Source organism: Cryptococcus depauperatus, chromosome 1 (assembly GCF_001720195.1).
Source record: "Cryptococcus depauperatus CBS 7841 chromosome 1, complete sequence".
Classification (NCBI taxonomy): Eukaryota; Fungi; Basidiomycota; class Tremellomycetes; order Tremellales; family Cryptococcaceae; genus Cryptococcus; species Cryptococcus depauperatus.
Window position 1 is genome coordinate 1,313,772 of NC_089468.1, and position 14,229 is coordinate 1,328,000.

Genomic DNA, 14,229 nt, shown 5'->3' on the forward strand with positions numbered 1-14,229 from the left:
CGGAAGTTTGTCGGAGTTGGCCGTGTTAAAGACGGAAAGGAAAGAGTGGAATCAGGAGGAATGATTTTTTGTAAGTCCCCTGTGGGTGGAACGTGTTCGTCGTCGTCCTCTACCGTAGGAGGATCAATGAGGCCGGAAGAACTGGGAGTGGAGATATCGGAACTACAGATGGAATTGGAATTGGAGCAGGAGTGAGACCCGGATTGAGAGTTGGACAGGATTTTGGATATCTGTGGGAAAGAGTTTTTGGGACTGGCAGAAAGGTCAGCACTCTCACGAGTTGAACAAACCTTGAGAACTGAGGAAACTGATGGAACAGTTTTGGGAACAAAGCATTGCTTCTTGCAAGGAAGAGAAGAGAATTTTAATTTGTGATTTGACCAGTTTATTCTGGGATTGTGGGTGGAGAGCCATGGAAGACCTAAGATGATTGGGTAAGTACCAATAGAAGTAATATCAAAAGAAATGATTCCTTGGTGCTCTTGAATGAACGTTTTGACTGGTGTAATTTGGTGAGTAACGACGCCGGATTTAACAGGTCGACCGTCAATGACTTGGAGTTGGAGTTGTGTCGGGTGTTCTTTCTGGACCATGGAGACTTTAGCGGATAGTTGGAAGGAAGAATTGATGAAGTTGCTTGTCGCTCCGGAGTCGATTATGGCGTAGGTTTTGTACGTTTCGTTGTCATATTGAATAGTGACTGGGAGACATAGATGGTCTCCTGAGTAGGGAATATCAACAACGGATGAAAGAGTGGTGGACAATTGACTATAAAAAGACTTATCAATGTGCATTTTTTCAATAGACTGTTTGGATTGCCCCTGTGACTCCCAAGCAGGACTTCCTACTATGCTTGGGGCCCTCCATTTTTTAAATCCTCCCTAGGTACAGTATTTGCAACATCTACTCGTCCCTGCCACTGACGGCTTCCCTGCATAGCTCTACAATCCTCTACACTATGTCCAGCCTTTCCACAATAAACGCAAAGGTTGTTTCTGCGCCCATATTCTTTCTCCTCTGCCGTAAGGGACCCCGATACTGGTAACAGCGTCAATTTCCATCGGTGTGTATCCGCGCTGGACTTGTGCAGGCGCACGATTGTAGGTAGGTTCAGTAAGGGGTCTGTGGACATACGAAGGTTGATGGGGTCGCGTAGAGTATCTCTCAATCTTTTCAGGACTCGAATACAGGTTGTGTCGAGATAGGAGATTGTCCCAAGTGAGAAACTCATCGATGAGTTTGTTAATGGAGGAAAAACGCGTACTGCTCAGTAAGCGTTCTTTGATTTCTTTCTTGAGACCCGTAAAGTACGTATGTCTCTGCGTTCCATCACTATTGTCCGTATATGCAACTAGTCTTCGGAACTCAGCAGCGTAATCCGAGACAGGACCCGTCTGTCGAAGCTCTAGAAGCTTGTCTCGCGCTAGTTCCTCTGTGTCCCTCTCTCCAAAGACATTTATAAGCTCTTCTTGGAGCCCATGTGTCACGGTCTGCCTAGTTTCTGGAACTTGGGATGCAGATTGGGAAAGTGTTCTAGGTTTTCCTTGATAATTTCTAAGGTTTCTGGGTGCAAGGTTGTTGTTATGTATTTTATTCAATGACAGACCTGAGTGCTTTTACTCAAGGACTTGCATCGAGATAAAGATAAAGAAGAAACTATATTACAATACAAAATAGCTAAGTACACCATCCTCAGATCTCGGACATTCTCTGAACTCCGCGCTTGTCACAGTAAACTGTAACAACTCTGTAGTGATCGAATTCCATGAAAATTCGTCTCGCTGTTTGAGACTTTTGGCGAATGTTTTGTAGTTTCCCCAAGGCTACGTCACTGTTCTTCGGATTCCCCCAGCCGTCAACTAAAAACTTTGCAAAGGCTTCAAAATCGTTTTTCCAAGCGCACGCCTCTTCCTCTAAATATGAAACCACTGTTTCTGCTACAGGTCCAGCTAGGAAGTTCGCTGCAAACTGTACCTTAGACTCTTCGGTTTGATAATTTGCGACGTTTAGTGAAAATTCACTTCTACATTGGAATAAGAAGTGTTTTAACGATGCCGGATTTTTGCCATCAAAACGTTCAGGTGTGATATAGCGCTTTCCAGCTGTTGGAATAACGTTTCTTGGTGGCTCGGCGAAGCTTTCGTCTTTCTTTTCTAGTTTTTCTCCAGAGTCCTGTGTCACGGCTGTCACGGCCTGCTCGACGATTGTTGGTGCAGGCTGGGAGAGTGTGTATGCGATTCTGGGTTTCGTGTTTATGGCTCAATGTATTATATTATCTTCAACAGGCCTAGAGCTTTTCTCCTGGACTTGCATAAATAATACTATGAAAGAAGAAAAGAAAAGAGCTAAGTTAAATAAACTATATACACCACTCTCCTGTTACAGTTTACTGTAACAAGCACGGAGTTCAGAGAATGTCCGAGAGCGGAGGATGGTGTACTTAGCTATTTTGTATTGTAATATAGTTTCTTCTTTATCTTTATCTTGATGCAAGTCCTTGAGTAAAAGCACTCAGGTCTGTCATTGAATAAAATACATAACAACAACCTTGCACCCAGAAACCTTAGAAATTATCAAGGAAAACCTAGAACACTTTCCCGACCTGCTTGTTACAGTCTGTAACAACAGTATATAGGCAGTTGTTACGACCCAACCATGGCTGTCCTATTGAACACCTTGTTCAGCCAGGGTGTTAGGCCTTGGTAGCTGGGAGCTAAACCAAGGTGGACGATGAAGATTTGTTGTAGAATTGGTAAGGATAATGACGATTCGCGAGCAGAGTACTCTGGGCGAAGCGTAATGTTAATAACCGGTTTAAGTATACGGTTAGAAAATGAATAATGATAATGATGATAATAATAGATGCAATGGATCTAACGTATGATTTTGGATCCTCTCAAGGATCCAATTCTAATCTACAATATTATATATACAAAGATAAAGGGCACTCGCGACAAAGCCTCGTGGGTAACACGTTCTGGTGTTACGACCCTGGCTGAACAAGGTGTTCAATAGGACAGCCATGGTTGGGTCGTAACACAGCGAGTCAGTCGACCCACTTGCCTTAACAGAAGACCCAAATACTTGGGGCCAATTTGCCTACGCTATTGTTACAGTCTTACTGTAACCCCTGCGGAGATGGAGGGATGTCCGGCGGTGGAGGCTGGTGTATATAGTTTACATTACTTGTATCTTTGTTCTTTTCTTTATATTTCTATTAATGCAAGTTCTTGAGTTTTAACTACTCAGGCCTGTAATAGAATAAACCTAGACAACTGCATCACCTAGAAAACCTAGACAACCGAGAAAACCTAGAAACCTAGAAAACCTTGAACAACCCACCAACCTGCGCTACAGAGGAATTGGGACAGGCCGTAACAGCAACCCAGCCGCTTTAACCCATTTCCTTTTTCAATGTCGTAGCGAATTCTTGCAAAACTCTTCCAGTTACCCATCCGAAGAGTCAAAGGTCCATTTCGCAACCAATCACTTGGCCGGATCAGTCGCAGAGACCGTGGTGATATACCTACAAGGGGACGCTTGTCCTTGGGAAAGCGACTTCGACGCCTTTGCAAAATTCTTGGTGAACGGCTGGGGAAACCCTATAAAGCGCCAGTTGGCCCGACAGAAACTCCAGAATATCCGCCAAAATGCTCGAACGGCAAAAGAATTCTTCTTGGAATTTGATAAGTACAGAGCGATGGTGAGTGATTGCCCGCTGGATATCATAATTGGATTTGCAGAGAAGGCGTTGAGGGTGGAGGTTTTGGAAAACATGGCTATAAAGGAAGCTGAGGATTGGGAAACCTTTGAGGAGTTCCGAGAAGAGGCTATAAAAGTGGATGAGCATCGTAGAAAAATAGAAAACCTGAAAAAGAGAATTACGGTAGGTATCCGGTCAACCGCCCTGTGCTACCTAAACAAAACTCCTCTGGTATGTACACCACGCCAGCGATAACTCCTGGTGAGCCGCCAGTTGAGTGGTTCAATGGACAGCTATCGGTGGGTGAAAAAGCGTGGAGGAAGAACAACAACCGTTGTTTAAGGTGCAGAGCACCTGGTCATATCGCCCAGTTTTGTCCAAGTGCGATGAACCAGGTGAGACACGTGCAACTGGAAAAGGGTGAGGAACAAGATGTAGAAGTGAGTAAACGTACTCGTTCCCTCCCAAGCCTTAAGCCATCAACACCTTTTCTCCTGGATCTCTACCATTGTCACGAACTAACAAGCAACCAGAAGTAAAAATGCTTCTGAGTAGCGATAGAAATGTGTACAAAAATGTGATCGCGTTATTGGATACCGGGTCCAGTGGCTGTTTCATTCAGCCTTCGAGTGCGCTATTGAAATCAGCAAAGATTACCCAACATAAGACGAAAGTAATAATGAAGTATCTTGATGGCCATCAAAAACAGTTCGACAACCTCAGTTTTACTGAATTATGGATAGAAGTTCACCCAAATGAACCAGCCATCCAAGTCCAAGCGGATATCATAGCATTCAACGGCCCAGAAATGTTGTTGGGCGACGAATTCATGGCTAAGAATGGTTTGAAGATTGATTATGACAAGCTTACAGTGACATTTAGAAAACCAAGTTCGTTCGGTACCAGTGTAAATGCTATTAAAATAGAAAAGCATAAGTGGAAAAACTCGATGCTGTATGTAAGAAGAAGTGAAATAAGAAATGCTGGAGAAAACAAATTAAGTAAAAGTGAAGAGGAAAAAGAAACAAAAGAAATTAAGCAAGTTGTTCCTTTGCCATTTCATGAGTTCCTTGACTTGTTTAGAGAAAGCAGAAGTAAAACACTTCCACCTTCTCGAGCAAAATATGACTTGCCAATTGAATTGGTCCCGAACGCGGAAGTCAAGAAAACGGGCATATACCCAATGTCACGTCCTGAAGAAGATTTTCTTCGACAATGGATAAGAGACGGACTTGCCAGTGGTCATCTACAAAAATCCCAGTCACCCTATGGTGCTCCTGTCTTCTTAATTCCCAAACAAGGTAAAGTACCATACCGTGTGGTGACTGATTACAGAGCAATCAACAACAAAACAATAAAAAGCAGTTATCCGATTCCCCGCCTAGATGCTTTAATTGAACGTCTTCAGACGGGTCATGTGTTCACAAAGCTCGACTTGAAAGGCGCATACCAACTGTTGCGCATCAGAGAAGGAGATGAGAACAAAGCGGCACTGAAGACGAGGTATGGTACGTACAATTCTCTGGTCGTTCGTGACGGGTTGTGCAATGCTCCTGCAAGCTTTCAATATTTCCTCAATGATATCTTTGAGGATCTACTGGATGAAGGAGTAGTGGTTTATATTGATGACATTGTTGTTTATGCAAACACAAAGAAAGAACTTACTGCCTTAGTTTACGAAGTACTACGTCGCCTGTGGGAAAATAAATTAGTGGTGAACGCAACAAAGTGTGAGTGGGAACAGGAAGAAATAACATTCTTAGGTCACAAGGTATCACACGGTAAAACACATCTACCTAGCGATAAGATCAAAGCAGTAGTAGACTGGCCAACTCCAAAGACGATGAAGCAATTAAGAAAATTTCTTGGGTTCTCCAGTTGGTGTCGAAGATTCATTAAAGACTATGCTCACATAACAGGACCATTATCAAAACTTCTACGCAAAAACGCTGAGTGGGAATGGGATATTGATTGTCAAAAAGCATTTGAAACATTACGAAACGCATTTGTATCTGATCCGATAATGAAATTATACGATAACTCCCAACAAGTCATTCTTGAAACAGATGCGTCGGATTGTGCGGTAGGTGCGGTAGCCTTTCAATACTTTCGAAACACAGAAACAGGGATTTTACACAAGCATGCTGTGGCTTATTGGTCACGACTTATGTCTGATACTGAACGTCGTTATTCGGTAGGTGAAAAAGAGTTACTAGCAATCGTAGATGCACTCAAGGAATGGAGAACTTGGCTATTAAGTTGCCCAGGGCCAATTCAAATCATCACGGATCACAAGAACCTCGAATACTTTATGGAGAAGCGTCAACTAGGACGTAGACAAGGAAGATGGCTTGATGAATTAGCTGAGTTCAATTTCCAAATATATTATCGACCAGGACATGAAAACGATGCTGCTGATGCTCTATCGCGTAGACCAGATTACCACATAGGCAAAGGCGTATCAATAGACGAAGCAACAAACCCATCTAGCTTCGCACAATTGTTACCTACGATGAAAGAGTGGAATGAAGAAAAAGAAGTAGAAAGGCATATTAGAGGAGTCAGAGTGAGCACAAGTTGTAATGAGAAAAACCTTTCATTGCGAGAAAAACTTATCAGAGGCATCATGATCGATGAAAACTTGGCCAAGATGCGTGCTAGTGGACTTCAGATGGTACCTTATGGGCAAACATCGACAAATCATTGCAAACTTGTTGGCTGGACAGTAGACGGATTACTAACATTCAAGGATCGTATAGTAGTTCCAGAGTATGAAGGCGCAAGACTCGATATTTTGCGTATGCGGCATGATTCAAAGTTCACTGGCCATCCCGGTAGAGATCGAACTCTTGGGATGATAAAAGGGATTATCACTGGGATCAAATGAAAAAGACGGTTACTGCCTACGTCAAGTCATGCCATGAGTGTGCTCGACATAAACCAAAACGGCATGCTCCTTACGGTCTACTACAACCTCTACCAGTTCCATCTCGTCCATGGACAGAGATTTCGATGGACATGATCGGCCCATTGCCCAAGTCTGAGGGCTACGATGCTGTATTAGTCGTAGTAGATCGATTCTCGAAAATGGCTCACTTCATTCCTGTCACAACGAGCCTTACGTCGGCTACGCTTGCTCAGCTTTTTGTCCAACATGTCTTCTCAAAACATGGAATTCCAGAAAAGGTGGTATCCGACCGAGGTTCTATATTTATTTCTCAATGGTGGCGCGAGTTTGCTAAGCTTGCAGGAATGAGTAATGTATACTCTTCGCCGTATCATCCTCAGACGGATGGTCAAACTGAGAGAACAAACCAACATCTTGAGCAGTATTTGAGTATCTATACATCTTATCAAATGGATGACTGGAGTAATCTTTTACCTTGGGCTGAATTTGCTTACAACAATTCTCCTAGCCACAGCACCGGACTGTCCCCATTTGAAGCCTTATACGGCTGTAACGTTCGATTCGACATTGACGCAATCGAAGGAAGACTCGAAGCAGCAAAGGAAAATCGAGTAGATGTTAATACATTCGAAAGGTACAAGGGAATAGAAGAGTGCATAAAGCAGGCGAATAAACGATCAGCAAAGCAATACGACAAAAAACACATACCGGCGCCAAAAATGGAGATAGGAAGCGAGGTCTTCCTGAGCACCAAGAACTTGTCAACAGAAAGACCTTCTGCCAAGTTGGAGGCTCGCTACATTGGACCGTACAAGTTGACAGCATTTGTAGGCAAAAACGCTGTCAAGCTGGACCTCCCTACAAATGTCAATACTAGCCCGATCGTTCATATCTCTCGTATCGAACCTGCCTACCCGAATAAACTCCCTGGCCGTGTACAACCGCCGCCGCCGCCTGTTAATGTTAACGGTGAAGAAGAGTTTGTGGTAGAGAGGATTGTGGACTCGAGAAGACAGAGAAAGAGGGTAGAGTATAGAGTTGAATGGAGAGGGTACACCGGGCCGGAGCAGTACGACTGGTTGCCTTCAGAAGAAGTGCAGAAACTGGTGGCCTTGGATGAATTCCATCGACTATATCCGGAGAAGCCAGGAGGACCAGCGGAAGAGCTTGAGACTGGGAAGAGGAAAAGGCGTCCGAAAAGACGGTAAAATAAACTCGAGGGAAGTGTTGTAAAGTAAACGATGTGTACTGATAAGTTCGTCGCACAGGAGTGCTTCAATTTTTCGGTGGGAGAAAGTCAGACTGTTACAGTCTTACTGTAACCCCTGCGGAGATGGAGGGATGTCCGGCGGTGGAGGCTGGTGTATATAGTTTACATTACTTGTATCTTTGTTCTTTTCCTTATATTTCTATTAATGCAAGTTCTTGAGTTTTAACTACTCAGGCCTGTAATAGAATAAACCTAGACAACTGCATCACCTAGAAAACCTAGACAACCGAGAAAACCTAGAAACCTAGAAAACCTTGAACAACCCACCAACCTGCGCTACAGAGGAATTGGGACAGGCCGTAACACCAGGGTCATTCTGAGACCATCTCTTTTGATATTACATCGATAGGAGCTTACCCTATTATCTTGGGTATTCCATGGCTTACAAAGCACAATCCCAGTATAAGCTGGGCGACCAAGAAGCTGGTATTTGCGTCCGCTTACTGTAATGAGCAGTGCCATGATGACAATATTGTTCCTTTGGATAACCTTGTAGGTGAAGAACAGAAAATTGCTGAAATTTTTGCCAGTTACCATCTTGCTCATGACAAAAGCACACCGAATGCAACCGGTTTTATCGATCCTCTACCAAGAGAAGAGGAAGAAGAAGAAGTCCCTGACATAGATCAGCTTAAGAAAATCGTCCCAACAGAGTTTCACTCATTCTTATCCGTATTCGACGAGGCAAACTCCGACAAACTTCCTGATCATGGACCATACGACCATGCTATACCTATCAAGGAGGGGACGCAACCGAAGTTCGGTCCAGTCTACAGACTGTCAGAGGTGGAATTGAAAACGCTAGACGGATACTTGAAGAACAACTTACGGAATGGATTTATTAGACCAAGTACCAGTCCTGCTGGATCCCCAATTCTTTTCGTGAAAAAATCAGATGGATCGCTGAGACTCTGTGTAGACTATCGCAACCTGAACGACATTACCACCAAGAATCGTTATCCACTTCCATTGATAGGCGAATCCCTTGACAGACTCTCAGAAGCTTCCTGGTTTTCGAAGATCGACCTTCGCGCCGCATATCACTTAATTCGTATCAAAAAGGAGACGAATGGAAGACAGCGTTTAGAACACGATACGGACTGTACGAGTATCAGGTTATGCCGTTTGGACTTACCAACGCTCCTGCCTCGTTCCAAAATCTAATAAACGACGTACTCCGTGAATACCTGGACTTATCGGTAATTGTATACTTGGACGATATACTGATCTTCAGTAAAACCCGAGAAGAGCATGTCGTACATGTGAACCAAGTACTGAAAAAGCTAAAAGAAAATCAATTATGGGCGAATGCCAGCAAATGTCAATTTTTTCAAAGTGAAATCGGTTTCCTGGGATTCATCGCGTCGAAAGACGGCATCAAAATGGATCCAAAAAAGGTGGAGGCTATCACCGACTGGAAAACTCCGAGGAATGTCAAAGGCGTTCAGTCCTTTTTGGGCTTTGCAAACTTCTATCGTCGTTTTATCAAGTCATATTCCAAGATTGCAACGCCATTAACGGCTTTGACAAAGAAAGATGTGATGTTTGAATGGACAGAAGCGGCCGAGGATGCATTCCTGACTCTGAAGAAAGCTTTTACGACCGCGCCAATCCTCCAGCACTTCTCTCCCAGTCAACCCATAGTTATCGAGACTGATGCTTCTGACTACGCCATTGCAGGTATCATATCCCATCCAGACGAACGAAACCAACTTAGGCCTATCGCATTCTATTCCAGGAAGCTCACGGACGTCGAACTAAACTATGAGATATATGATAAGGAAATGCTGGCAATCGTTTGGGCTTTTAAGGAATGGCGAGCATATCTAGAAGGATCAAAAGAAATCACGGTTTATACAGACCATAAGAATCTTGAGTATTTTACCACTTCGAAGGTGCTGAATCGTCGTCAGGCTCGCTGGGCAGAAGTACTCGCCTGTTAGCGCCTGCTCAACTCTGTCTTTGTCGCAGGTCGGGTATGGCGGCTTAGTTCTAGGTTCTTGGTTCTTGGTTCTTGGTTCTCGGTTTCTGGGTTCTTGGTTCCCGGTTTCTGGGTTCTAGGTTGCACAAGAGTATGTATTATATCAGAACAGGCGTAGAGCAAATTACTCTCCAACTTGCATTAATATAATTATAAAAGAAAAAGAGAAAACAGAGATACAAATATAAACTATATACACAACCTCCACCAGCGGGCTTCCTTCCATCTTCGCAAGGTTACAGTAAGGACTGTAACATCGCCAACTATGATTTCAAGATCGTGTATCGCTCTGGCGCTCAGATGGGCAAGGCAGATGCCTTGACGAGACGTCAAGACCTGCAAGGGGGGAGTAGAGCTGCCGATGCACCTCCCCGAGCGCTCTTAAAGCCAGGTCAGTTCGTGATCTCTGCCACTGACACTATCACAGAGGATACCATCTCAGATACAATAAAGCGAATCGAAACGTTACAACGAGAAGACCCAGCCATCCGAGAATTATTGCCGTATTTACAAGATCCAAACAAACCCCGAACTTCGGATATCAACACCAAGATTGCTCTACATACAATACAGGATAATGTCGTCTATTACAACAAGAAAATACTCATTCCACAAGACCACCAACTAAAGCTAGATATATGTCATCAAGCACACAACGCGCCTACAGCTGGACACCTGGGACAAAGCAAGACTTTTAGTCTTATATCTAGATATTGTTTCTTCCCAGGCATGAGAGGTTTTATTAACAAATACGTAGCTGGTTGCCACACATGTGCAAGGAACAAACCCGCACGACATAAACCATACGGTCCCCTCCAGTCCTTACCAATTCCCCCTCGCCCATGGCACTCCATATCGATGGATGCCATAGTCAAACTGCCTTTATCGTCAGGTTTCGACGCAATTATGGTATTCGTGGATCGCTTCTCCAAGCAGGCACATTTTGCACCCTACAAGGAGGATGGTTTTGGTGCTACCGAGCTGGCTGTGATGTTTCGACAAAATATTATGAGACTTCACGGTATTCCCGCAGACATCGTATCAGATAGGGGTACTATCTTTACTTCCAACTTCTGGCGAGCGTTCCTGGAAAGCTTAGGTACCAAGCCAAACTTCTCAACTGCTTTTCATCCTCAAACGGATGGACAAACAGAACGGGTAAATCAAATCTTGGAGCAATACTTACGGACCTTCTGCAGTTATAACCAAGACGATTGGACTACGCTACTAGACCTAGCGGAGTTCACATACAATAACGCCATTCATACGTCTACTGGACTATCGCCGTTCGAGGCGAACCATGGGTATCATCCGTATAGTCCGTTTTCGCTAACAACTATGCCTAGTACGATACCGAATACGAATACATCCCCAACATCAGTCCCTGCGGCAACAGATCAGGTCAACAAACTCAAGGAAACACATACCAAGCTAGCAGAGAATATGAAGAAAGCTCAGGAGAACCAAGCAAAGTATTATGATAGGAAAAGAAAAGACATAGGTTCGGCAGGAAACACCCCGTTATTCAAAGTAGGTGATCAAGTCTTTCTCAACACAAAGAATATTACTTCGCTTCGCCCTTCTGCGAAGCTTGATCAGAAATTCCTAGGACCTTTTACTATCATCGAAAACACTCCCTCGCCTCTGTCATTCAAGCTCGACCTTCCGGCATCCATGAACATCCATCCGGTATTCCACGTGACATGTCTAGAGCCAGTACGACCAGGTCATGAGGCGCAGAGCCAAGAACTGCCACTGCCTGTCATCGTAGACGGTGAAGAGGAATGGTTTGTCGATGACATCTTAGACTCAAGATATAATGAAGACACGGAAACTTGTGAGTATCTCGTAAAATGGAGAGGCTTTTCGGAGGAACACAATTCGTGGGAACCTTGGGAAGCTGTCAAACTTACCACTTCGTTTGCAAAATTCAGAAGAAAATATAGGAACTCTGACCATCACTTTCCTGCCATTACTCCTACGAGAAGAGTAATCAAAAGAACTCGCAAATCAAGGCAGCAGAGCTAACCTCGATACTCTCTGATGCTCAGAGGACTTCGCCCTTGAAGAGGGAGCTCCTGTAATGAATACAGTTGTGTAAGAATATCAAGTTAAGTATCCTGGTTATGCTATCGGGAGTTAATTAACTAATTAATTACTTGTAAGATAACTCGCATCCTAGTTCCTGTATCTGTGTATTGGGTTATTGTATTTGACTTGTGTATAGCATAGCATAGCTTGGACTTTACATATATATAAACAGGAAGTCTTAAACTTACCTTTCCCCAGAGATGTATCACACGTCTACATCACTATTACCTTGTCTCATCTATCTTGTTTCATCCACCTTGTCCCAGTAACGAGAACACAGTCAGAGACACTACTCACATACCAAACTACGGATCCTCATCACTGAGATCCTGACAGTATGCTTTGCGGCGAATTTCTTAGCTGGACCAGTAGCCGAGACGGTGGTTGCGTACATGGAGGAGGATTCCTGTGTGTGGAGAAATAACTTCGAAGCCTTCGCGAAGTTCCTGACTGAAGGCTGGGGAGATCCAAAAAAGCGCCAGACGGCATTAGAAAAGCTAGAGAATATCCGTCAAAATTCTCAGACAGCACGCCAAATGTTCCTGGAATTTGATCGTTACCGAGCCGTAGTTAGCGATTACCCAGCGCCTATCATTATTAGGTTGGCAGAAAAGGCTTTGAGGATTGAAGTATTGGAAAGAATGGAGTTGAAAGAAGCAGAGGAGTGGACAGATTTTGAGGAGTTTAGATCCGAGGCTATAAAAAAGGACGAACTCTGGAGGAAACTGGAGAAAATAAAAAAGGAAACATACCGTCAAAACTCTGAGAACCGTCATGTATCTTTCAAAGCAAAGCCATCGGGTACTTACACCACCCCAGCAATGATTCCGGGTGATCCACCAGTAGAATGGATTGATGGGCAGCTGGCGGACAAGGAAAAGAAATGGAGAAGGATGAATCACCGCTGTCTAAGATGCAGAGCCCCGGGTCACATAGCAGAGCATTGCAAGACTGGGAAAAAGATGGTTAGGCAGGTGCAGATGGAAGTGGAGGAGGAAGATGAAACAGAGGAAGTGAGTAAACTTCCTTACCCTTCATCCAATTCTGAGCCACCGACACGTCTATCTCCTGGGTTTTTACCGTTGTCGCGTACTAATAAACAACCAGAGGTAGAAATACGTCTGAGTAGTGACAAAATAGTTTACAAAAATGTTATTGCGCTGTTAGATACCGGTTCCAGTGGCTGTTTCATCCAACCAACAAGTGCACTATTGAAATCGGCACAGATATCCTGCTATAAGTCGAAAGTAACGATGAAATACAGTGGGCGCCAAAATGTTTCAATGTTTTCTTATTTTGGATTGGATCACCAATAACTTCCGAACGATTGCAGCGGTAGCTATCGAATCACGATGCAAGGTACGACTACTCCTTAGCTCTACAACGCATCTTCAATGACGTCATAGACTGTCTCTATTGCTGAGCTATGCGGCTTTGAAAACAGAGGCAACATTGAAACATTTTGGCACTTTTTTTTTTGAAAATACAAAACTCGTTATAGCTCCATCAACACGGCCCTGAATGACGTCACCTCTTCAATACGTCATTCCGCATGTAGCGTCATCCCGCATCAGTAGTGCGATGGTATAAAAAGGGAGACGTTTGTGCTCAGCTGCCTGAACAATAATCATGCGCGCTATTTCTACTACCCAAGTCAACAAAGCGATCTCATTGCTACATACCCGCCGTTCGTACCGGCAAATAGCCTTAGAACTAGGCCTAAGCGCCAGTACTATCAGCCGCATCCACTTTAAGCACTTTCCGTCGGATACTCCAAGAGCTAGAGGCCGCCAATCGAAATTATCCCAATCTGAAATTGATTCGGTAGCCTCTTTAATCCAACGTAACAAGGCAAAAGATGCTGTAGAACTAACAAAGATGGCCAACACCATAACCGGCAACAACGCATCTGTAAATACAATTAGACGGTGCCTGAAAAACGCTGGGTTTAAAAACGTTACGAAGAAAAAAAAGCCACTCCTCAAATCACAACACAGGCGTGCAAGAATGGAGTTTGCAGAACAGCACAAAGACTGGACTGTGGATGACTGGAAACGGGTCATATGGTCAGACGAGACCAAGATCAATCGCCTAGGCCCAGATGGAAACAACAGGGCGTGGATTAGTAGTGGATCTGGCTTGGATGAGAAATCGGTCGTTGGAACAATGAAGTTTGGTGGTGGAAGTGTCATGATTTGGGGATGTATGACATGGTACGGAGTGGGCTATGCAGCCAAGATTGAGGGAAAGATGGATGCGGACCTCTATTGTGCAAT